This window comes from Triturus cristatus, chromosome 4_2 (genome assembly GCF_964204655.1).
Source record: "Triturus cristatus chromosome 4_2, aTriCri1.1, whole genome shotgun sequence".
NCBI classification, from domain to species: Eukaryota; Metazoa; Chordata; class Amphibia; order Caudata; family Salamandridae; genus Triturus; species Triturus cristatus.
In genome coordinates, this window is record NC_140586.1 from 405,567,977 (window position 1) to 405,592,514 (window position 24,538).

Genomic DNA, 24,538 nt, shown 5'->3' on the forward strand with positions numbered 1-24,538 from the left:
CCAATAATATCGTCTAATATCAGGGAGAGCTATGCCACCGTCGTACCACGGTAGGGTCAATTTAGCGAGAGCAATGCGCTGTCTCCCATCCCAAACTAACTGCCTCTGTAAGCTCTCTACCTCACTAAAATATCGGGCGGGCACCACGTCCAGCGTATTCTGCAATGCATACAGAAAGCGTGGAAGAGACATCATTTTGAATAAGGCTGCCCGGCCAAGCGGCGATAGCGGAAGCTTACGCCAACGAGCTACATCGGCCCGCAGCCGCTGGAGCGGGGGCAACAGATTCAGAGCATAACGGACCGCCGGATCGAGGGATACGTGGATACCTAGATATTTGAATCCAGAATGTGAAATCTGAATTGGACAGCCACGCGGGAGAAGAGGGGGGTCGCCGACCAGCACATAGACACAGGATTTCACCCAATTAATGACAAGCCCTGAATTGCGACCAAAGGAGTTCAATACATCAAATAAGACTATCAACGATTTCCGCGGAGAGGTGAGATAGAGCAAAATATCATCTGCGTAGAGCGACACGCGATCCTCAAACGTCGGTGTCCACCAAATACCCGTCATGGAGGGTTCCCACCGGAGCCACCAACGCAAGAGCAAAAAAGAAGCGGGGACAGGGGGCAACCATGCCGCGTGCCCCTGCCAAGCAAAAAGGGGGCAGAAACTCTACCATTCACCACCACCTGCGCCAGTGGTTCCACGTATAACAACTTCACCCATCCAATGAATCCAGGTACAAAACCAAACCTAGCCAGCGCCGCCCAGAGATACGGCCATTCCAGCGTGTCAAACGCCATTGTGGCGTCCAGGGACGCCAAAACGGCAGGCTCCCGAATAGAGTCAACTCTCGCGAGGACTCCATGGAGGCGCCGCAGGTTCAGCGCGGTGTTGCGGTGCGGAATAAAACCAGACTGGTCCGGGTGTACCAGTTCACCGATGACTTTAATCAGACGGTTAGTGAGCACTTTAGCGAGAATCTTGGGTTCAGCATTTAGGAGGGAGATGGGCCTATAAGACGCACAGCAATCACGCGGCTTGCCCTCTTTATGGAGCACCACAATGGTCGCTAGACGTTGATCACGCGGTAGGGCGCCGGCCTCTCGGGATGCAATAAACACCTCGCGGAGATGAGGTGCCAACCTATCTGGACGAAGCTTGTAGAGCTCGATCGGAAGGCCGTTGGGGCCGAGAGCCTTTCCTGAACGGACCGAGCGAATCGCCGATGCTATCTCATCGTTTGTAAGCGCCGCGTCCAGCAGTTCTTTATCATCAACCGAAAGGCACGGTAATGCAATATCTCGCAGCAATTGACGAGAGTCGTCTTCTGGCCTCTCCGAAACCGGAGAGTAGACGTCCCACAAATGGTCCGCAAAGCAGCTCACAATCTCCCCCGGATCCGTAACACTCACACCATCAGCACGCACAATCACCGGGACCACACGACTCGCTCGCTCTCGCTTCTCCACCCATGCAATCAACCTTCCAGCCTTGTCACCAACATCATACAAGCGCCCCTGTTGCTCCCTACTAGCGAGCTTGGCAGCATCCGTAACCAACGCCCTGTAATCCGCTTGTTTCAGGCAAAGGGCATGGAGTTTGTCCCGTGTGACCCCCTGCCCGAGATCTTCTTCCAAGTCAGTTATGTCCGACTCCAGGCGCACAACCTCTTCAGTTTTACGCCTCTTAGCATGGGAGATCAGGGATAGGGCCTGCCCACGGATGACCACCTTGAAAGCCTCCCACAACTTTACGGCCGATGAGACTGAACCCTGATTTTCCTCAAAATAACGGTCCAGAGACTTAACCAAAAGGGCACGAGTTGTGGGGTCATGCAAATACCAGGGATTAATCGGGGCCACCCTCCCCTCTGCCCCCATGGCCACATATAAGTGGAGCAGGACCGGGGAATGATCAGAGATGCCTCGGGCCAGATGTCTGACCTCCCCGATCATTTGGGCTTGGGCGGCCGGCAACAGCACATAGTCCAATCTAGATAAGGAGCCGTGGACGCCAGAGTGAAATGTAAATTGGGCGAGCCCCGGATGCATTGATCTCCAACAGTCCACAAGCCCCATAGTGTCGATAAAGCCACCCAGCCAAGAGTGCGCCCCGGGGAGGTCTCTGGGAGGGTGCCGATCCTCTCTACCCGACACCACAGAATTGAAGTCACCACCCACCAGCAAGAGGCCCTCCGGGAGCCCAAGCAGCAACCCTCCCAAGTCCGCAAAGGTCGTGGTTTGCAACCCCGGGGGGACATAAACTGAAACCAAACACAAAGTCTGTCCTTCCCACCGGCCCACCAACACCACGTAGCGCCCCAGGTCGTTGTGTATCACCTCATCAATTTCCAGCGGGAGAGAGGATCGAACCAAAATGCCCACCCCTCTGGAGCCGGTAGTAAAACCAGAGTGGGCCACCAAACGGTAGCCCTTTCTATTCATAGCATGGCATGAGTGTCCCACCAAATGCGTCTCCTGCAACAGAACCACATCAGGAGAGAAACGTTTCAGATACTGTAGCACCACCCCTCGCTTCAATCGGTCCCCCAAACCATTGACATTCCATGTTAAAATGCGCAACCCCGTACCCCCCATTTCCACAGCAACGGACACCCCACCCACGTTGAGAGCTAAAAACAGCACACTGATTGCCTGGCATAAAACGAACACCACACAAAAACAACATCCCTACCGCCACCCCCCCAACTCCCGCTACACACCCCCCCACCCTGCACCCCTGCACAGGACCATTAAGCCACCCCAAATCGCAGTGTGCCTGTCGCCCCCCCCATAAACCTACTCTACGGAGAGAAAGAAAAAAAAAACCCTGAGGAGGAAGAATCTCACCAGATACCCCGCGGCCTCCCAATGATGAAGGAAGGGTAATGCAGCCCTAGAAAAGAAAAACCCCAGTACATCAAACCCAAGTCGGGGGTGAACACAAGATTGTCAAGGAACCACAAGTCATTCATTCACCCTTGTTCCGCTGATCCACCACCCTCATCCACAGCTCGTTCCTCCCCGCCTTGCCGACGGTGCAAAGTGTCAAGCCAGTCCTCAACCGCCTCGGGACGGTCGAAAAAATGAGTCCGTTCTTCCAGTTCAATACGTAGCTTGGCCGGGAAAAGCATAGAGTACTTCAAGCCCATGTCCCTCAGCCGCCGCTTGACAGTCATAAAGCCCATTCGCTGTTTTTGCACCGATTGTGTAAAGTCAGGATAGAAACTGATATCCGCATTGTCATATTTCGTCGGGCCATGCACACGGGAGGCCTGCAGGATTGCGTCACGGTCCCGAAAGTTGAATATCCTGGCAATGATGGATCGCGGTGGGGCCCCAGGCCTCGGCCGGCCCCCCGGAACTCTGTGTGCCCGCTCCACCGTAAGGAAGTTGCTGAGGCCTTTCGGCGCTAGTTTGGTCAGGATCAAATCTTCCACAAAGAGATCGACCGGCCCATCCTCCGACCTCTCCGGCACACCGATGATGCGTACATTATTCCGTCGAGCCCTGCTTTCAAAATCCTCCAGTCTCTTAGCAGAGAGGTCGCTGAGGGCCCGCAAACTACGGATCTCCGTCTGCAGTTCAGAGACATCCGTCTTGAGGCCTGATGACGTGAGATCGAGCGATTTGACCTTCTCACTAGTTTTTGACAGATCTGCCTTAAGTAAGTTGATATCGATCAACACGGTGTCAAGCTTGTGGGCCAGCGAGTCGAATTGCTGGCCGACCGAGGCCTTCATGGCGTCGATGGCACCCGTAACATCTTGTAGTGACAATTCCGTCGAGGGTGACGGGCCCTCCTTGGCTGCATCTGAAAGCCCACTCGATCCGGGAGATCCCTTCTGCTGGGCATAGCGGTCCATGTTGTTAGCTTGCACGTAGCTACCCCTCCGGGGAGCTCTAGACTTGTGCTTGTCACCGTCCAGCCGGGTCGTCATCACTCAGCAGGGAGAGCAGATCTAGTATGCCTGTGAGGTGCAGCAATCACCTTGGGGAGTCCACCCGACTGATGGACAGCCCCCTTTATCAATGCCACTCGACCGCTACAGATCGGTCCCAACACAGAGTGACTGCGAGCGCCTGCCACCAGACTCGTAGAGGAAAGTCAAAAACAAAAGTGAAACCAGGGGGGGACGGGCCCGCCCAAGACCCTAGAGCTGTTGTTGTTCGATTGGAGCTCAGGGACAGTGCCAACCCGAGTCCTGGGTGGCGCCACGGAGCAGGCATCTTTCTGGAGTACAGGATAAGTCGAGTTCCCAAAGTCCGATTTAAGTTCCGAAAACGGGAATCACCTCCGCTTCGGTTCACCAGGAATATTCCTTCAGATTAACAGGATTACAGCCAGGATAGACGTGGGAGGCCGCGAAGGTCCCGGGAGCCCTGTGCCTACGCGTCCATCTTAGTTGCGCGCTAGGCTCCTCCTCCCTATTCTTTGTTTTTTAAACATCTTCTAACTCTTTCTCTTTTAAACCTACCATTAATGTTTCTGTGTGTGGCCTTCTCTTTCTTCTCGTGATTTCTCTTCTTTCTTTTCTTGCCTCTTGCTATTCTAAAAACTGTCGTCTTCTAAATTAAGCCCTTGGTGCTTTAACTTTTCCTGTTTGCTTCCTCTCCTTAGGTTACTGCGGAGCTGCTATAACTCTGGTAAGTCTTTCTCCTTACTTTCCTAGTTAACTGTTGGTATTGTCTATTAATTTTTCCTTAGGAACCGTTTCTCAGTAAATCCTATAATGTTCTTCATTTTCTGTTACAGGACTCTGTATGCTGATCTCTGCTGACCTTGGTAAGTGTTATACTTATTGCGTCACCAAACACTGCTTACATTTTAATGTGAGCGAATAATCTATCAGTAATTCACTTAGCTTTCTTCGGTTTTCTTTTCAGGTGCGGCTGAAGTCTTCACTCGTTTTTTCCCTGTAGAGACGAGGTGACTCCGTACTCGACTCCCGGTAAATAGCCCACTACGGACTCTAGCGGCTTTTCTGACCTCTTTTCTCGAAAACGAAACGCCTATTGAATTAAGTTCCTTGCGCTTCGCTTTGGGACTCACATTAGGGATCCTGACAGTACCCCCCACCAAGGGTAGTCCTTCCACTCTGGGCTTGGTTGGATTGCGCTGATAAAAAAGTTTTATTAGCCTAGGAGCATGAACATCTGAATCTAATTCCCAAGACCGCTCCTCAGGACCGTAGCCTTTCCAATCTACCAAATAATACAGTTTACCTCTGACTAATTTTGAGTCCAGAATTACTTTCACCTCAAACTCCACTCCTGTATCTAGCTGAATTGGGTTTGGAATCGATTCTTTTCTCAAATTAGGAACTGCCTTCTTCAAAAGGGAAACATGAAACACTGGGTGAATTTTGAATTGGGAGGGTAAAGTCAATTTATAGGTCACTGGACCGATCTGCTCTGCAATTGGGTAAGGGCCGATAAATCGTGGCTGAACTTTTCGGTTCCCTTTTAGCCTTAAATTTTTTGTATTCAACCAGACTTTATCTCCTATTCCTAGTGGAGGAGGTTTCTTTCTTTTCTTATCTGCGTACTTCTTATATTTTTCCTTAGCCTGTACTAGATTCTTTGATGCTTTTTCATGTACTGAATTTAAATGAGCTACCAAATCCTTGACTGCTGGGACTGTGAGCTCTACATCTTGTACTGCTGAATTTGGATGTCTACCATAGTTTAAGTAGAACGGGGAATATCCAGTGGACACATTCTTTGCGTTATTATGAGCGAATTCTGCTGTCCACAAGTAGTCCGGCCATTCTCCCTCCTGTTTCAACAAGAACAACCGTAAATATCGCTCCAATTCCTGGTTCACCCTTTCCGTTTGTCCATCCGTCTCCGGATGGAAACTGGTGGAAAAACGAGTTTCTACTCCTAACCCTTTCATAAAAGCCTTCCAGAAATGCGAAACAAATTGGGTTCCCCGGTCTGATATTACGATCTTGGGTATTCCATGTAATCTGACAATCTGGGTACTAAAGTGCCTTGCTAACTGTTTTGCTGTAGGGATTCCCTTTAAGGCCAAGAAGTTTGTCATTTTCGTGTATGCATCTACTATTACTAGTATTGTATTTGTCCCTTGACAGGATGGTAAGTCTGTAATTAAGTCTAGGGTGATTGTATGCCAAGGATGAGGAGGAATGGGCAGGGGTTGCAACAGCCCTTGAGGAGCGTGCCGTTCTGATTTTCCCTGAGCGCATATCTCACAAGTCTTTACATATCGTTCTATGTCTTTACTCATCTGTGGCCACCAATATTTTCTTTTAATTAGATCTGCTGTCTTGAACTCTCCCTTGTGGCCAGCCAACAGGTGATCATGGCATTCCTGCAAGGCTTGCTTCTGCAATGCTGTAGTCGGCAGATACAATGCACCTTCTTTAAATGGTAATTCATCACGAATTTCTCTTCCAGGTTCTAGTTGCGCCCATTTCTGCATTTCTTCTGGGGTTAGAGCTTGGATTACTTTTTCCTTAAAGTTCAATATATCTGTGGCGCCTATAATCTTGGTATCCGGTATGATCACTTGAGCGCTTAGTGGACTTCTTTCTTCTCCGATTCCCAACCTAGACAAAGCATCCGCCTTTCCATTCTGTGCACCCGGCCGATAAGTTATCACGAAATCGTAATCGGCAAAGTACAGTGACCAACGGAGTTGGCGAGGTGTCAAGGTTCTGGCTGACTTCAGGAATTTTAAGTTTCGATGGTCCGTGTAGACTGTTACCACGTGGTGGGCCCCCATTAGATAATGTCTCCACTCCTTGAAGGCGTCTTTTATTGCCAGCAACTCTTTTTCCGTAATCGTATAATTGATTTCCGCTGGTGTCAATTTCCTGGATCGATAAGCCACCGGGTGTAACTGGCCCGTTACCTTATTCCTTTGAGAAAGAACTCCACCAATCGCAAGGTCCGAGGCATCTGTCTCGACATAAAAGGGCTCCATTGCATCGGCATGAAGGAGGATAGGCGCAGTGGTGAACTCTATCTTCAAATCTTTAAAGGCTTGCTCTGCTTCCTCCGACCATTCGAATCGTGTGCCTTTCTTCAGTAGTCGTGTCAAGGGTAGTATTCGTCGGGAAAATTCTCCAATAAATCTCCGATAGAAACTTGCGAACCCAATAAACGCTTGGACTTCTTTCACACAAGTGGGTGACTTCCATTCTTGTACGGCTTGAATCTTCCGTTTGTCCATATGAATTCCTGCTGGCGAGATTACAAAGCCCAAGAATTCTACCTGTGAAACTCCAAAAGCACATTTCTCCAACTTGACAAATAGTTTGTTCTCTCGCAGTTTTTGTAAAACTCCTCGAACCTGTGTTTGATGCTCCTGCGTATCCTTTGAGTAGATTAGTATATCATCAATATACACAATTGCACATTGATCAATGAATTCACTGAGCACATCATTTATGAAGTGTTGAAACGCTGCAGGCGCATTACACAACCCATAGGGCATCACCTGGTATTCAAATAGGCCCAAGCGTGTCCTGAAGGCCGTCTTCCACTCGTCTCCCTCTCTCACTCGAATAAGGTGATAAGCTCCCCTTAAATCCAACTTCGTGAACATCTGTGCTCCTTTGATCTGGTCCAACAAGATGGAGATAATGGGAAGAGGATACCTGTTCTTCTTTGTTATTCGATTTATGGCTCTATAATCAATGCACGTTCTCAACTCGCCCTGCTCCTTCTTAGGCACAAAAAATAGTGGCGAGGACACTGGCGATTGGGAAGGACGTATAAATCCATTGGCCAGGTACTTGTCAATATACTCCCTCAGGTGATGATTCTCTTGTTCCGTCAAGGCGTACACTCGACTGCAAGGCAAATTCGCCCCTGGCTCCAAGTCTATTTTGCAATCGTAAACTCGATGAGGCGGCAGTTGCTCAGCTTCCTGTTCGTTGAAAACGTCCTCAAAATCTTGATATTCTTGTGGAATTGTTTGCGTATTTATTACGCACACGGAGACTCCAGCTGAACATAAGGCGTGAGCCGGGTTCTGTTTACTCATTGCCTCGTAAGCCCCAAAACAGTTCTCTCTACAATATGCTGAGTTCATTTCAATTGTTCTGTTGTTCCAATTGATTGAGGGATTGTGCTCTGTGAGCCAAGGAAGTCCCAATATGAGTTGAAATTGGGGGGCATCAATTAAATTAAAGTGTATAGCTTCTCTATGCCCATCTTCTCGAATCAGCTCTACTAACTCTGTGTGACTCGTGATTGGCCCTGAGGATAGATTGGTACCATCGATTGCTCGAACTGGTTCACTTCTAGCCTTGGTAATTGCTTGCAGCCCAATCTTAGCCGCGAATTTCAGATCGCAGAAATTACCTGTGGCTCCTGAGTCCACCATCACAGTCACTCCTTTCATTATTTTTTCACGAAATCGGATTGTCAAAGATAAAATCAAATGGGGCGAAGACGACTGTAATGTATTCGCCAGCCGATGTTCCTGAGGAGTTGATTTCTGTTTCGCATCCACCTGCACAACTCCTTCTACAGGTGGTGCTGCGAGTTTTCCTTCAGCTTAAATGGGCCCTTTGGCTTTCTTGGACAATTTCGCACAAAATGTCCATTAGATCCACAATAATGTTCCAAAAGAGCACTCTCGTGTTCTACACTGGCGCACTGCGAAAAGTGGGAATCATTACCCGCAAGAATATTCCAATCATCCAAGTACTCCCATGTAAACTCTTTCACCATAACATTATTGTTGTCCGATATTGTTTCCATTAACGCTTTATCTTCATCACAACGGAGACAGCCTGATTGAATCTGTAATCTTTATTAGACTCTTCCAATACCAACTGCTCGCCACTCCAGGCTTTTAACAATGGTACGAACAGATCGCTCATGGTATGAAGTTAACACCTTGTGTAAAAATCCAATGCATTTCGAGCCCATCTGGCTCTTCATCAGGGATTGCTAAAACAAATACAATAAACAGCTTAGCCACAGATCATTTTAAACATAATAAATTGTAAAAAGACCCAACATCAATTGTGCAAATACATAATCTCATCGGTGTGCCAAATGAAAGAAAAATCAAATTGAAAGAAAAATCAAATTTAACTACTACTACTTTCTACCCCCACTCCCCCTGAAGCCTATGATTACCTTAAAGATACTGTGAACCTAGAACAAACCAAATAACGTACATTCCACTAAAAACTCAGTGCACCCCTCGTAATTCACCCTTGTCATCCACCCCCTTCTCTTCAGCTCTCTCCCCCTCCATCTCTCTATCTCTTGCTTTTACCTTCTAGAGCGCTCTGTTATCCTCGTGCTGTTCCCCATGAATACACTGCTTTCTCCCTCTATCCGACCGTTAGTTGAATTGTCCGCTGCGCTCGTTTTCACGTTTAAATATAAGCGCTGTGTGTTCCCAGGCCGATATCACATGACTCATCTCCCCAACAGCTGTGTTCAATTACCTCCGCTATTCTACCAAACAACTCGAGCTCCCATAATTCACTACGCTCCCAACCGCTCAAAGCAACCCACCCATTCTTCTACGCTGAATATTTTGCGCGTAATAATTCATACCAAAACCCTCTGAAAACACTGAGCCCCCGCCATTAGGGCTAAATATTGCAGACGAGGTATAATGAAAACCACTTATCGTGGAAAACACATAAATTAATTTGAATACTGAACATCAATGAAAGTAAATGAAAACTAAAAATATTAAATATAGCAGTATACAAGTGCCTAGTTTCAAATTGTATCAATCATGTGCTTTGACAATAACTGTTCATAGTACGTGTCCTTTGATGTTAATGAACTCCACTCCATTTATTCCGTCTCCGCGATGACAAACTCATATAGTTTCATTAATCTTCGTTTAACATTCGTTGTAACAGTGGGGTGCATCAGCTCCTTGAGGCGATGAAATTGCTAAGCAGGGAAAATAGACGAGCATGCACACCTTTCCTTTCATTTTAACTTCATGCTTCAAAAGTTTTGTATAAGTGCGTGCAGCCAGTGTCCGTGGATCGCCCCAACCACAGTCAATACAATAATGTTCCAAAAGAGCACTCTCGTGTTCTACACTGGCGCACTGCGAAAAGTGGGAATCATTACCCGCAAGAATATTCCAATCATCCAAGTACTCCCATGTAAACTCTTTCACCATAACATTATTGTTGTCCGATATTGTTTCCATTAACGCTTTATCTTCATCACAACGGAGACAGCCTGATTGAATCTGTAATCTTTATTAGACTCTTCCAATACCAACTGCTCGCCACTCCAGGCTTTTAACAATGGTACGAACAGATCGCTCATGGTATGAAGTTAACACCTTGTGTAAAAATCCAATGCATTTCGAGCCCATCTGGCTCTTCATCAGGGATTGCTAAAACAAATACAATAAACAGCTTAGCCACAGATCATTTTAAACATAATAAATTGTAAAAAGACCCAACATCAATTGTGCAAATACATAATCTCATCGGTGTGCCAAATGAAAGAAAAATCAAATTGAAAGAAAAATCAAATTTAACTACTACTACTTTCTACCCCCACTCCCCCTGAAGCCTATGATTACCTTAAAGATACTGTGAACCTAGAACAAACCAAATAACGTACATTCCACTAAAAACTCAGTGCACCCCTCGTAATTCACCCTTGTCATCCACCCCCTGGCGGGGGCTCAGTGTTTTCAGAGGGTTTTGGTATGAATTATTCATTTGGCACACCGATGAGATTATGTATTTGCACAATTGATGTTGGGTCTTTTTACAATTTATTATGTTTAAAATGATCTGTGGCTAAGCTGTTTATTGTATTTGTTTTAGCAATCCCTGATGAAGAGCCAGATGGGCTCGAAATGCATTGGATTTTTACACAAGGTGTTAACTTCATACCATGAGCGATCTGTTCGTACCATTGTTAAAAGCCTGGAGTGGCGAGCAGTTGGTATTGGAAGAGTCTAATAAAGATTACAGATTCAATCAGGCTGTCTCCGTTGTGATGAAGATAAAGCGTTAATGGAAACAATATCGGACAACAATAATGTTATGGTGAAAGAGTTTACATGGGAGTACTTGGATGATTGGAATATTCTTGCGGGTAATGATTCCCACTTTTCGCAGTGCGCCAGTGTAGAACACGAGAGTGCTCTTTTGGAACATTATTGTATTGACTGTGGTTGGGGCGATCCACGGACACTGGCTGCACGCACTTATACAAAACTTTTGAAGCATGAAGTTAAAATGAAAGGAAAGGTGTGCATGCTCGTCTATTTTCCCCCATTAGATCCACAATACATACATAAGTTGTTGGCTCGTCTTTTTTCCTTCTCCTCCTTTGTGAGCGGTCCCCGAATCGTTCCTATTTGCATAGGTTCAGATCCTGTGGTTCCTTCTGTACTCCTTCCTGTTTCAGCCTTAGCTCGGTCGAATCGCGGAACCGTACTTCTGTACTCTCGTCTTCTCTCTCCCCTTCGCTCTCCCTGTCGGAAATCCAATTCTAGCACTAGGTCTATCAGGGCGGAAATTTCAGTTGGACGATTCGGTATTTGAGCCAAACCATCTTTTAGTTCATCTCGCAGGCCACGATAAAATATTGCTGTCCTCTTGTACTCTGGCCAATCAGTCTCCATTACAAGTTTGTTGAATTGAGCTAGATAAGCCACTAAGTCTCTATTTCCCTGCTTCAATTCCAAGAGTTCGTTATCTACTGCTTGAGAGATCCGTCTTCGGTCAAAGATTCTCAGAAATTCTTTCTTGAACTCATCAAAATTCTGCAATAATGGATCATCTCGTGAGACTATCGGCATCGACCATGCCGCTGCATCTCCACTTAAATATGACAAAATGAAGGCTACCTTAGACTGCGCATCAGGAAAGATAGAAGGGCGACACAAGAAATGAAGTGAACATTGTGTAATAAACACCTGCGCCTTTTGTGGGTCCCCACTAAATCTCTCTGGCACTGCCAACGGTATCACTGGCGATAAGGAATGGATTACTTGTGTTGTTAGCTTATTTGCTTCTCCCATTGATGTGGTGGGACCCACCCTTCCAGTTGAATACGGTTGTTTTATCCTCTGTGCTAATTCTGCCGTCTCTTTCCTAGAATTCATGACCTCATGCCTTAGACTTTGATTCTCTTCCTTAACTCCTACCAATTCCTTTTGTATCGCCTCTAGGACTGACCCTAAGGTCTTTAAATGTATTCCCTCAACCATTTCTTTTCTGTTCGGGTGCAAGATTAATACGTTGGCACTTCACTCTGTCAGGGCTCACCTTCAGCTTCTCGCTGGTACCGTTGTCTTGCACAGGAACAGAAGTCGCTAGTTCCCCGACTCCCACTACTAATCACTCAGCCCCAAGAAATGTCTTTGGCTCTAACTGATCAGCAAGGGGGAAGGGGGAAATTGGATAAAATAATAAACAACAGAACAGACTGGTTCTGGACCTTCTGGTTTTCCTATCTGGAATTCTTCTTCAGCTATCACTCTGCCTTCTGAAGACTCCTAAGGGTAACTAAGCACACAACTCTGTGCCTCTCTTCCTGTTCAACTCTGCCTTTTCTTCTTTCTTGTTATTGATGTCACTAATTATCTGTAAAACATATATCTTTTTATTATACCTATTTATTCTTTGTTTTTTAAACATCTTCTAACTCTTTCTCTTTTAAACCTACCATTAATGTTTCTGTGTGTGGCCTTCTCTTTCTTCTCGTGATTTCTCTTCTTTCTTTTCTTGCCTCTTGCTATTCTAAAAACTGTTGTCTTCTAAATTAAGCCCTTGGTGCTTTAACTTTTCCTGTTTGCTTCCTCTCCTTAGGTTACTGCGGAGCTGCTATAACTCTGGTAAGTCTTTCTCCTTACTTTCCTAGTTAACTGCTGGTATTGTCTATAAATTTTTCCTTAGGAACCGTTTCTCAGTAAATCCTATAATGTTCTTCATTTTCTGTTACAGGACTCTGTATGCTGATCTCTGCTGACCTTGGTAAGTGTTATACTTATTGCGACACCAAACACTGCTTACATTTTAATGTGAACGAATAATCTATCAGTAATTCACTTAGCTTTCTTTGGTTTTCTTTTCAGGTGCGGCTGAAGTCTTCACTCGTTTTTTCCCTGTAGAGACGAGGTGACTCCGTACTCGACACCCGGTAAATAGCCCACTACGGACTCTCGCGGCTTTTCTGACCTCTTCGGTAAGTATCGGTTTCTTGACTCGGAACTACTCTCAAGCGTTACTCTGGAAAGCTTCTTACTCAAAAATTCACTTCAGAACTGGGAACACACTCGAACACGTCTTCTCTGAGGAAATGTCTTGGTGAAGTGCGCATTACTTCAGGCGTGCGCACGTCACATCGTCTCTCTGGATTTGTAAACAACTAGACCGCAGACCCCAGCGCCTGAGCGGCCATCTTGGAATTGCGGGCATGCCACAAACTCGACCATTGAAGCCCATTCGAAAACGAAACGCCTATTGAACTAAGTTCCTTGCGCTTCGCTTTGGGACTCACATTAGGGATCCTGACACTCTGTTACTCCTGATCCTGATGATGATTCAGAAGAAGAAGTGAAGGGCCAGTTTATTCATGGGGTGGACCTTCAAAATGTTCTCCAGCATGTTCGGGGCAATTTAGGGTTCCCTGATCCCTTGGAGGGTGAGGAGTCAGAGCACTTCTTCGCCAATTATCAGAAGCAAGAGCCTGAAAGTTTTCCAGTTCATAAATCTGCACAGAATGGGCTGTGAGGAGAATGAAAGGATGTAGATAAACATGCCTTATCCCAGTTTCTGGCTAAAAAATATCCTTTGCAGGGATTTTCTGAGGAATTCCCTCCGGTGGTGAGGGTTGATTCCCTGTTGGCTGGACTTGCGTCAGAGAGCCTGAAAGTTTCCGAGGATGCATTGCCTTCTGATCCTGGGGACAAGAGGGTTGAAGGGGCTTTAAAAATGTCCTATTCAGCTTCCAACCTCGCTGTTCCTTCAGCCGCTTACACTAGTTTTCTGGTTTAGTCTCTGCTGAAGGAATGTCAGTGTATTTCAGAGCAGGTGTTGCAGGAGGAGGTTCCATCTGAGTCCTTGACAATGTTGGAACATCAGTTGCATTTCTTTTTTGACTTATCCTTTGATTTCCATAGTGCTTCAACCGTGGCGGCTGGCACCTCAGTGACAGATTTGAGGTAGTTGTGGCTTAAGCCTTGGAAGGCTGAGGCGGTGCAGAAGACTGCTCTCAGGAAGATTCCTTTCACAGGCTCCAAACTGTTTGGGGAACCGTTGGAGGCTCTGATAAAGAAAAAGAAGGAGGACAAAAAAGTTGTTGGCTCTGGTCTGCTCTTCGCAGAAGGGAAAGTTTGCTGGCTACAAACAGGCATTTGAGCAGACGTTTCAGTCTAAAAGGGCCTTTCAGCCCTTTCGTCATAGGGGATGCCGCCGGGATGTCCCTTCCTTCCACAAATCCCTGGGTCAGCAGGGAAACTCTGTTGCTCCCAGTCAGTCTAAATCATGGCTATGCTGTGTAGGCAGGAGGAATAGGGGTAGGGACATGGATTCGGATAACAGAGGACAGGAGGGACATGGAGAGGTGCACCAAACTGACCCTACAGGGCAGGCATCAGGGTTTGCAGCAGCACAATACACCACACAGAGCATGCGGGACTGGAGTGCAGCACAACAATCCATAGAAAGCAATAGGGAGGGGACAGGACTATGCACATGGACAACAGAGAAAAGAGAGGAAAGAGGCAATGGCAGCTAGTTGACCATAATGGACAGACAGGAGAGAAAGCTGCAGCTTAACAGACCATAAAGGGCAGGAGGAACGGATCAGGGGCATTACAATGGAACAGACAAGCCAGGAGGGAGGGAATAGGGGTCTGCACATGGAAACAGAGGGCTGGGGGCAAGGTGGCAGGGCAGGAGCAGCAAGATGTCCATGGAGGTCAGGCAGGATGGGCACTAGAAACAAGACACACCATGGAGAGCAACAGTGAGACTATGATGGCATACACACAGACCATGGAGTGAAGGTGGGAGGGGGTCAGGGGCAGCTAGCTGACCACACAGCGAAGGTGGGAGGGGCCATGGCAGAACAGAAGACCATGCATGGCAAGCGGGAGGGTTAGTGGCAGCCCAATGGCTATGATGGGCAAGAAGGAGGGTGCAGGGGCATGCACAAAGGACCATGGAGGATAGAAGGGAGGGTCAGGACCTGGGCACAGACAAGAGAGTTCAGGGGAAGGGGCCTCACAACAGACCGCGCGGGGCAGGCAGGAGGAGCAGTTGCAGCTCAACAGACCAGGGAGGGCAGAAGGGTGTGGCAGTAAAATGGACCATGGAGGACAGGAGGAAGGGGGTAGGGGCATGGCATGTGGAGAGGCAGGGTGGAGGTGGCAAGGACAGGTTACAGTCATCTGACAATGCTAGGCAGGTGGGAGGGAAGTGGCAGCTCAACAGAACACTCAGAGTAGATAGGAGTGGCAGGTCCATGGAACATGGTGGGCAAAAAGGATGGAGCAGGGGCATGCACAAAGACATCGGAGGGCAGGGGAAAAGAGAATAGGGGCAGCAAGCTAAGCACAGAGGCTAAGCAGGAGGTCAATGATGGGCCATAGAACTGGGCAATGGAGGGCAGGAGGAGTGGACTGGTACATCATGCTAAATGGAGGGCAGTGGCAGCACATCAGACCATGCATGGCAGGAGGGAGGAGGGTAGTCCATGGATTCAGACAACAGAGGATAGGGAGGAGGTGGATGGGGCAGCAAGCTAACTGTTCAGAGAAGGTGGGTATTAGGAACTTTATTGTTTTTAAAATGTGTATCTGTGCGAACTACTTAAAATATGAACAAGTATGCAGCAAAATCTCACTTTTATTCAGGAAGAAGAGGACGCTTGTGACTGTGACTCAAGGCTCACTTGGCAAAAACACCCCCTGACCCTCCACCCCCCATCGCAAAATGTAATGCCCGTGAAAAGGGTAGGTGGACGCAGTGTTATATAGAACATAGTCCTGAGAGCACGATTGAAAATGAAAACTAGATATAGTATATGGTATAAACTATGGACCAAAAAGTGTGATATAAGATGAACCGGGGCGTGAAATATAAAATGCAATACATTGTGTGCAATGACATATTCATTGGAGAGCGCGAGATAGCACAGGCACTAGCGCGTGCTATGCGATATGCGCCTTGGAGTGTAATATGCACAGGCCAGTGTTGTGTAACCTAACTAGTCTCTAAAGTTGTAATATAAAATATGTGCTGGGGAGTGTAACGTTGCATATGCACTGTGACAAAGATATGGATCCCAGATTGTAATATGTATGGCATAGCGCTGTGTGTTATAACATAGGCATCGAGGAAGGCACGTTAGATGGGGCAATATAACCCGTGCGAAGGCAAGTGTGGCATGACATATTCACGGAGTGGTGTTACAGTGCACATGGGCTACAGAGTGTCATAGCATACGCACTAGCTGGTGGAATACAACACAGAGGTGTGTGGCACTCGGTGGGCACTGGTGGGTGTAACACAGCATTGGGCTCAGCCAGGAGCACGCTGTGACTCTCAAGTGAGGTTCGTCTCCTTTCCAGAGAGTAAAATAAAAAGTATTACACATCCGGCGGAGGATGTGTATTTTATTAACCGTGAGGGGGGTTTCTTGCATAGTTTGCTCGAATTTTTGTCGGATCCCCTTTGAATGGCTTGGTGTGCATGTTTAATAAATGTGCCCATCAATAGCTACCCATGTTTGTATAAATAAATGACAAGGGTGTCTACTTGGAGAGTATCCACCGACGGGGGTGCTGGGATTAGGCACGGTAGGGCATCAGACACGTCAGAGCTTCACTAGCAGTGTAAATACATTCCACGTGGATTCATTGTATGCATAGTCGCCCTTTAATGAATATCACACAAATCGTCATGGTGATAGGTACATACGATTTGTCCAGCATGTCCTAGGTGTTTCTATAAATATATTTTAAAAAAAATAATAAAAAACAAAGGCCGGCCCTGGGGGATGGGGTCTGTCGTACTTTAGAATTTGGGACCGCGTAGGAGGCAGGGCCCTACCCCTGTCTATCCCGGTATTAGTGAACCGCGAATGGTTAATGCGGTATGTACAAGTGCTTTGTGTAACGTTTTAGCTATAAATGCACTGTGTATACGCTATTATACATCACTACGTGGGTTCCATTTTAGATCGGTGGCCATCTTATGGTTGCCCTCACATAGGCTACATAGCAAGAAGCCAATACGGGCCTTTTAGAGCACATGTGCCTTTCTTTGACTTTTCTGTGACCTGGGCAGCTTGGCTCCGCTGCCCCAGGTCAGTCCGGTCTCACGAGTTCCCCGTCCTCTGGCCACCTGTGATTAGCATCAGGGCTTGACATACCATAAAGTCTTTTCATCCTACACAAGCCTCCAGCTAATCTCTTTCTCACCTGACTGTTCCTCCTTTATGGCTTGTTTTCCAAACAGGAGATGCTCATGTTTATTGGGGCCTATCGGTATCTGATGTGGGATCTGAGCCTTGCTGGGTAAATAATTGCGGGCTGGCTTAACTGGAATGTGGGATGGTCATCATGACTCTGCCTTTTCGTTTGTAATGTATACATGTAATGGCCATATCGTAAACTAAGGAATGTATGCCTGAAGCAGGATATTCTGTATTTAAGAAGAAGCCTGTTTCTGTGATTTTTAGCAGTCTCCTGAGAACATACACGCTGTTGTACTTCTAGGATACCTGTAATTGGTCTGCAGCCAATAAACTGATCTTTGACTTCACCCAGAAGACTCTGTGTTTCTGTAGGTCTGAAACAGGAAGAACCCCGAAGTCATAGGGTGTGTTCCCCTGCACCGCTGGGCTTAAAATACCCAGTACTTCAGTTGGCGCCCAACTCGGCGCGATTTCAGCGGTACCGGTCCAAGCCAGAGGTTTGTGAGGAGCTTCGTGTGGAAATTCTGGAGGAAGGCCGCCACTTCATCGACCCCTGCATGTCGACGTGGTCCAAAAGTCTTTTCTGCGAGGTTCTCCGCGTCCCGACGGCTACGAAGGACTGCTGCCCTGATTAATCGCCCTGTTTTAGACCCTTGACGATTTTTTGGTAGAGCGAAACAATCGAGAGAGTCTTCTGGTGACGCCATCGATCATCAATATTCAGTTAAGTATAAGTGGAGCGTCTCCTAGTTTGAATTTGGTATCCTTCGGGATCATTTTGATTTGGTGCTTGCAAGTCCCAAAGCCAGAGGACTCGTGTATTCACGAAACTATCGTATTCGATAATCCTTTGACGTTTGAAACTAGACTAGTGAGCGAAGATGCCTGGTTCTAGTGTTTTTTGTAGATTGTTTTGTTTGGGTTGTGGAAGGGATTTCCAGTTAGAGGATTCATGTCCGGTTCCTCCAATTGGAACTCCTACTTATGAGCTTTATGTAAAACATGGCGTGGGCCCCATTGCATATAATGAAGTATGGATCCGATACACCAGAAAGGACGGTGTTTTAAAATAGCCCCAAAATGGTAGTTTCAATACAGATATCTTAGATAATTTGGAAGTTAAATTGTTTAAAAAGAAAGCCCGGCCGGCGATGTTTGATTCTTTCCGCCTATGGCGAAAGGAAGCCAAACAGAAGGAAATTAAGCTAGCAAAAAGAAATAAGAGAGAGAGAGGTATGTCAGTGATGCAAGCAGCTGTGCAATTTAAAGATAATGAGGAGGAACAAATGAAGGAACAGCTACACAGACAGCGCAAACTAGGGATTGATAAATGTTACCCTGTTTTGTCACCCCTTGTGCAAGATGAGACAAAAGAGAATGAGAAAGATTCCCTAATGTCCCATTTGCTAAGTTCACCACCCCCATATGCGCAAAACGCCACCGCACCTCCACAGCTTGTAAATGCGCAGCCTCCAGTAAATATGCCGCAAGCCTTCCCACAGCCGCCAGCTCCTCCTCAGCTGGCTCCTATCCCTGCAGTGCAGCCCTCTCAAGGGCCGCCAGTTTTGCTACCTGGTGCCCCTGCGCTTCCTGCGACTTTGCCTGGCACGCCAGCGGCTTCCCCTGGTGCTCCTTCTTACACTACCCAGGTACCTGTATCTGAATCTGTTTTTCTTCCCTCTGTCTATCCCCCCGTTGTCGCTTCAACTTCTCCTTCAGCACGACAACGACTAGCTAATGTAGTGACTACTTTAATGTCGCCTCTCTTTGGGTCATCTGGTGCGACCCCTGGTTTACAACGTAAGCAATTGCGCAGTCAGCTGCCTGATCCTGAAGAGAAAAAGGTATTAGATCATATGGCGCGTAGGTCGATTATTTTTTCTTCACTCTATGAGGTGGAGTCAGTTGTTGACGTTTTTCACCAATGGGATGCCCCGAAACAGAGGTATGTGTTCGAGAAAATGTGTGAAAACCTCTGTGAGGAATTGGATGATCATGGTAGAGATCCAAACCCGCAGGAGTTATGTCGAGTGAGATTCGATTTTGGAAAAGGCACGATTGTGGGCCCCGATGTGAATAAAGCAGTTGCGACCTTATTATCTTTGAGGAATGATGATTGCCAGCAGTTGTTGTTTGAGCAGGATTTCCCTGTGGGGAAGAAGGTAAAAGCGCGCCAATATCCGATGCGTGAGGTTCCCCCAGTTTTGAGACCTGCTGATCCGAATGCTAATCCACCTGTCTTAGCACATTTTCAGCGTGTTTGGGTGCATGTCCCATGGAAGCGATCTGAGGTGTTAGCGCTTAAGCAGACATTGCCTGACCCCCGTAAAAACCCTACAGGGTATTATAAGGAGTTATCCCAAACTGCAGAATCGTGCGTCATGAATCTGGCTGACATAGATATGTTATTTGGGAATGTTGTTCCACAGCCTTTATGGGGATCCATCCGTAATACGGATCATGCTGCAGAACTAGGGGGTACATGGGCTAATATTGTTGCTGCAGACACTAGACAAGTTGGTGGCGCAAAGCCTGACCCTTTAGTGGCAGAACTGCCTGGTCGAATTATTACATACATGAAGACCATAATGCCCGCGATGCGCGTAAATTGGGACAAACTATCTGCATGCAAGCAGAAGAAAGATGAGAGTGTCCGATTTCTTCACCAGGTTTGAAGAAACGTTTATCGACCACAGTGGTCAAGACATGAGCACTGAAGGTGGCCAACGGTTATTTGTTGATAAATTTGTGCAGAATCTACTTCCCGAGTTGAGTAAAAAATTAAAGGACTCAGAAAGTTCTTGGGCTGTTTCCTCTTCAGCGCAAATACTGGCTACTGCGCAGTATTATGAAAATAGAGACAAAGATGAGAAGGATAGAACAGATAAGAAAACTAAAGAACTAAAAACAAAGGTCCTCTTGCAGCAGGCCTACCCGCCATGTGGAGGACAGAATAATTATAGGCAAACACAAGGTGTCTATCACCAGCCCCAACAGTTTCAGAATAATCAGCAAATGAATGGGTATTATCAACCACGTATCCCTATAGGTCCCAATCAATGTTCATATTGCAAAGAGGAAGGTCATTTTAAATATAGTTGCCCTAAATTAATGCAGCGTAACAGTAATGCGTATGGCGCAAGAGGTAGAGGTGGTCAGCAAGCTCCTAGAGGCAGAGGACGTGGAAATGTTCCCCAGAACGCGCGTCCTCTTCCGCCCCAACATACCATAAATAGCTTTGATCAGCAAGCCAACGCGACTGGTAATACAGCTCAGTACTACAATAATGATTATTATGCAGAAGACGGCAATGTAGAAGATAATGATTACTAGGACAGCCGTAGACAGAGAGAGGGAGTTGTTTCAGTGCCAGTGGATCAGAGCGGACCTTATGTTAAAGTAACTACAGCAAATGTAACAGAGCCCTTTCTGCTGGACACTGGTGCTGCAAAGAGTTCAATCATGCATTCAAAACTCCCTGGTGCGCCTTTGTCTGGCGAAATTAATGTTTCAGTAGGTTTTTCTGGCGCCCCAGTTAGGAACCCGATTTCTAGTCCTATGTCTCTTTCTGTTGGACCTTGCGAGCTAAAAGCACCTCTCATCCTAACAACAGGTTGTGGTGAGAATTTGTTAGGATTAGATTTGCTAAAAAGATTGCATGCTACGCTGTATTGTTCTCCCTCAGGAGTACAACTTACATTAGGTAAGAAAGTGATTTCCCCAATGTATTTGTCTAAAAATGCAATGCCGCCTGAATTGTCATCCCTTCCGGATGTCCTGTGGGCTACTGGGCCCAATGATGTGGGTCTCTTGGAAATACCGCCATATGTGGTAACTTTAAAGGCCAATGTCAGATTGCCACGTATTCCCCAGTATAAGATCTCCAATAAAGGTCAGAAAGCGTTGTTAGAAATTGTCAGCGATTTGATTAAAAAGGGTGTGATTGAAGAGACAAGAGGCAACGTTTGCAATAGTCCTGTTTTACCTGTCTTAAAACGAACGGACCATTCACAGCCACCTGTTTACAGATTTGTGATTGATCTTAGAGAGGTTAATAAGATTGTTGTGCCACAGTTTCCAGTTGTCCCTGATATAACTGCCTTGTTAACTATGATTCCAGCCTCCGCTGCATGGTTCTCAGTGATCGATTTAAAGAATGCTTTCTTTAGCATCCCAATTGCAGAGGAGAGCAGAGACATTTTTGGCTTCAGTTTAGGAGGTCGCAGCTTCCGTTTTAAACGCGCTCCTCAGGGCTACTGTGAAAGTCCATCAATATACAGTCAGGCTTTAAAAGCGCAGCTTGATGCACTGGTTTTACCTAGTGGCGCTATCCTCATTCAGTACGTTGACGATTTACTGATCGCCGCGGATACTGAAAAGATTTGCAAAGAAGCTACATTGTCATTGTTGCGTCATTTGTCTGCCTTTCATCACAAAGTGTCTCTCTCAAAATTGCAATATTGTTGACAAGAAGTGACCTCCTTAGGTCATCTCTTATCGAAGGAGGGAAGGAAACTGACCCCAGAAAGAATTCAAGCCATTGCACAGTTGAGTGTGCCAAGAACACAGAGAGAAGTGCGTGCTTTCTTGGGCATTACTTCATACTGTAGGCATTGGATTCCTATTTTTTCCTTGTTGGCAAAACCTTTGTTAGCATTAACATGCAAAGACACACCGAATCCTATCCCATGGTCTGAAGAGTGTCAGAAAAGTTTTTGGGAATTGCGTAATGCGTTATGTTCAGCTCCTGTGTTGGGTACCCCTGACTACAGCAAGCCTTTTACATTGTATGTTCACGAGAAAGATGGTTGCGCATTATCATTGTTAACACAGCCTTTTGGCGACAGACCGCGTCCATGCGCATATTTTTCGTCAACCTTGGACCCGGTATCGAGGGCATTACCAACTTGTCTGAGAGCCACAGCCGCCGCAGCTATGTCTATTCGACAGTCTGCTGGCCTAGTAATGGATAATACATTGATTGTCATGGTTCCACATGCTGTGGACACATTGTTAAACAGGACCAAGACACAACACTTAACTAGTGCGCGATTATCTGATTATGAGCTGACACTGTTAGCAAATCATATACACATAAAGAGATGCAACACATTGAATCCAGCTACACTATTACCAATTCCAGCAGACCTAGATGAGATTGAGCAACATGATTGTCTGTTCAGAACAGAAGAAGTGACGAAAGGGAGAGTAGATCTTAAAGATACTCCCCTGACTGAGTGTGATGGTACTTTATGGGTGGATGGTTCGTGTTTCAAGCTTCCGAATGGTGATACGACTGCTGCATATGGTATCACGACTTTGCACACGATTGTGGAAACTGCGCGTGTGCCACAAAATTCGGCTCAAGCAGCAGAATTAATTGCCCTTACGAGAGCATGCGTGTTGTCTGAAGGAATGAAAGTGAACATATATACGGATAGCCAGTACGCCTTTGGCGTGGCTCATAGTTTTGGGCGATTGCGGAAAGAACGTGGATTCCTGACTTCGCATGGAGCTAAGATTCAGAATGGCAAGTTGGTGAATGATCTCCTTGAGTCACTGACCCTACCCTCACAAGTTGCGATTATGAAATGCAGTGCGCACAAGAAAATCACTGATGATGTTGGTCGTGGTAATGCGTTTGCTGATGAAGTCGCGAAAGAAACAGCAAAAGATGTAAAGACTCGAATGTATGTTGCAGGCCCTGCCAGATGGGTTGGTGATGTTGGAATGTGTGAAAACACAATAGAGAGTGTAAAGTCCCTTCAAGCTGAAGCCACAGAGAAAGAGTTGAGCAAGTGGAGAGAAAGTATGGGTAAGTTGGATGAGAATGGTTGTTGGATTGATTTGTCAGAACATAGGCGATGGTTGTTACCTGATGCATATGTGCTTCCAGTGGTTACTATGGCACATGGAATGGCACATATCAGTACGAAAGGAATCTGTAAGTTGTTGGCTCCAGTATGGCAGAATGCTGGAATTCCTAAGTGTGCAGAAAATGTGGTCAAGAATTGTATGGTATGCTTGAAGTACAACCCTGGTAGGGGAACCCCAACTCCAGCTGGTCATTTTGCGCCTCCATCATATCCATTTGAAGTTTTGCAGCTAGATTTTATCCACATGGAAAGATGCAACAACCTGAAATATGTATTGGTGGTTGTTTGCGCTTTCTCAAAATGGATAGAGGCCTATCCTCTAAAAGATAACACTGCTCTGTCCACAGCCAAAGCCCTTGTGAAGGAATTTCTCCCCAGGTTTGGAATGCCAAGAATGGTGTGGAGTGATAATGGAAGTGAGTTTGTGGGTAAAGTGATGAAGAATGTGTGTGAGGGACTAGGTATAAAGCAAAAGTTCCACGCTGCAAATCACCCCCAATCAGCTGGATTAGTAGAGCGCTACAACAGCGCTCTAAAACTTAAATTGGCCAAAATCCAGGCGAGCACTGGTCTTAAATGGCCTGACGCTCTGCCTTTAGCACTCCTATCCACAAGAATGACCGTGCACTCACGAGTGGGACTTAGTCCTTATGAGGTTGTTTTTGGCCGCCCGGCCAATGTATGGGGTGTGCCAAGACCTACGAAATTCAGTGAAATCGAGCATCCACTACTGCTTGATTACTTGTATGATTTGACGGTTAAACTGCGTGTTTTACACCAACAGGTGCATGATACTCTCCCCCCGGCCTCTGAGGCTCCAGGACACCCCATTGACCCTGGCACGTGGGTGCTCATCAAAAACTTCCAGCGGAAAAGCAACGATGAGCCCCGCTGGATGGGCCCTCACCTCGTGCTAATGTCTACAAGATCAGCTGTTCGAGTGAAGGGGAAGAAGAACTGGATCCACGGCACCCACGTGAAGAGGATACCTTTGCCTCTGCCGTATGACCAGTGGGTCCAGGAGGGTATCGCAGACTCTGAAACAGACACTGTACCTCGTTTGTGCCGTTCAGTGATGCACGCATAAAAGGCCCAACTTCAGCACAGGAAAGTGACGATATTTTGCAAGAAGCTGTGCCACCGTCAATTCGATTGGACACCACAGAGCCTGAACTCTTGTTTCAAGATCAGACAGTACCTGGCCGTTTTCATTATAATCTAAGACCAAGGCCTATG